The sequence below is a fragment of the Otolemur garnettii genome, unplaced genomic scaffold, assembly GCF_000181295.1.
Source record: "Otolemur garnettii isolate 467f Iridium unplaced genomic scaffold, OtoGar3 scaffold00166, whole genome shotgun sequence".
Taxonomy (NCBI): Eukaryota; Metazoa; Chordata; class Mammalia; order Primates; family Galagidae; genus Otolemur; species Otolemur garnettii.
In genome coordinates, this window is record NW_003852561.1 from 3,630,426 (window position 1) to 3,632,425 (window position 2,000).

At 44.0% G+C, this 2,000-nt stretch overlaps 1 non-coding gene across 1 annotated transcript; it reads right to left on the reverse strand.

Annotated features, from left to right (window-relative positions):
- Window positions 1-1,098: 1,098 nt before the first annotated feature.
- On the reverse strand, window positions 1,099-1,202 carry LOC111728530. Its single transcript, XR_002775793.1, has one exon. It is a non-coding gene; the product is annotated as a U6 spliceosomal RNA (small nuclear RNA).
- Between the last annotated feature and the right edge of the window lie 798 nt (window positions 1,203-2,000).

Here is a 2,000-nt window from a genome sequence, read left to right on the forward strand (position 1 = left end):
TACTGCTTGGTCCACATAAGCATTCCCTGAATGGCAGCTATTAAGACATTCTTGGCTGGGTGCGGTGGCTCATGCCTGTAATCCTACCACTCTGGGAGGCCGAGGCAGGTGGATTGCTTGAGCTCAAGAGTTTGAGACCAGCCTAAGCAAGAGTAAGACCTGTTTCTACTAAAAATAGAAAAACTAAACTAAATGGGCATTGCAGCCCAAGCAAGTCCCAACTACTTGGGAGACTGAGACAAGAGGATGGCTTGAGCCCAGCAGTTTGAGGTTCTGTGAGGTATGACACCAGAGCACTCTACCCCGGGCAACAGAGTGAGACTCTGTCTCAAAAAAAAAAAAAAGCCATTCTTTTCACAAGATTGTTACATGGAGAGAATGCATGGAAAGGTGTTTTATAAACTTTAAAGTTCAACTCCCATTAGCTAGTATCATTGTCTTACGAGGGCTGTGTGTCTGGCTATACACATCATATATTTGTTTTTTGTTTTTTGTTTTTTTTTTTTTTTTGAGACAGAGCCTCAAGCTGTCCCCCTGGGTAGAGTGCCGTGGCTTTACAGCTCACAGCAACCTCCAACTCCTGGGCTCAAGCAAGTCTCTTGCCTCCGCCTCCCAAGTAGCTGGGACCACAGGCGCCCGCCACAACGCCCGGCTATTTTTTGGTTGCAGCCGTTCTTGTTGTTTGGCGGGTCCGGGCTGGGGATTTGAACCCGCCACCTTAGGTGTACGTGGCTGGTGCCTTAGCCGGTTGAGCTATAGGCGCCGAGCCCACATCATATATTTGCATGGCGATATGTATTTACTTAGCATTCTGGGTTTTTAAAGAAACGTGTACGCACTCTGTGTGTGTTATGTAGATGTGTGGGTGTGTGAATATTTGTGTGTGTACATGTACATATCAACCTAACACATACCTCTCATCTCCCTGATGATGGAGGGGAAACCAGGCCAGAAGAGACTTTGTTATGTGCCTTCCAGATATTCTGGAACCCTTGCTTGATTTCTAAAATCTACTTCCCAAGATTACATCCACTCTGCAAGATGACTGATCTACTGTGGAGAAAAGATGGATTTGTGAGAATTTTTCTTCTTTTTTTTATTAGTATGGAACACTTCACAAATTGGTGTGTCATCCTTGCGCAGGGGCCATGCTAATCTCCTCTGTATCATTCCAATTTTAGTATATGTCCCGCCAAAGTGAGCACTGTGAGGATTTAAAAAAAAAAAACAACAACAAGTTCACCTAGGCTGGAGTACAGTGGCACAATGACAGCTCACTACAACTTTGAATTCCTGGGCTCCAGCAATCCTTCTGTCTCAGCCTCCCAAGTAGCTGGGACTACAGGTACATGCCACCATGCTGGGATAACTTTTCTTTTTCTTTGTAGAGATAAGGTCTTGCTATGTTGCCCAGATTGGTGTCACACTCCTAGACCCAAGTGATCCTCCTGCAGGGCCCTCCCAAAGTGCTGGGATTATAGGCATGTTTCCTGAACCAACACACCCAGCTTAATTTGTGATTATTAAAGGAATGGAGGTTATTAATGGGGACTAGATGTGTTTGTACAAATATAGGGGGGAAAGTACAGCGATACACATGACATGCACATAAAAAGAAAAATTGCAGAAAGGAAAAAGCCACATGCAAGACAGAGCTGCTAAGTCAAGGTCAAAAGATATAAAGAACTGATATACGAAAGGGAAAAAAACTACATTGATATATAAGATTAATACCAGTCGACTCGAACCGTGTTCAAATGAGAGTTAACTTTTTTCTTTTTTGTCACCTTAGTTGAGTGCTGTAGCATCATAGTTCACAGCAACCTCAAACTCTTGGGCTCAAGCAAGAGAGTTAACTTTTAAAGGGAAGGTAATAATAGCAATTACTGCAGCACTTTACCAGCTTTACAGCTCACAAAAAGCTATTGCACGCCTGGACTCTTGGCTCCTCTTAGGAAATATGTGCCTTCCAACCCTTTCCTTCATGCCAGCTGCCTTCC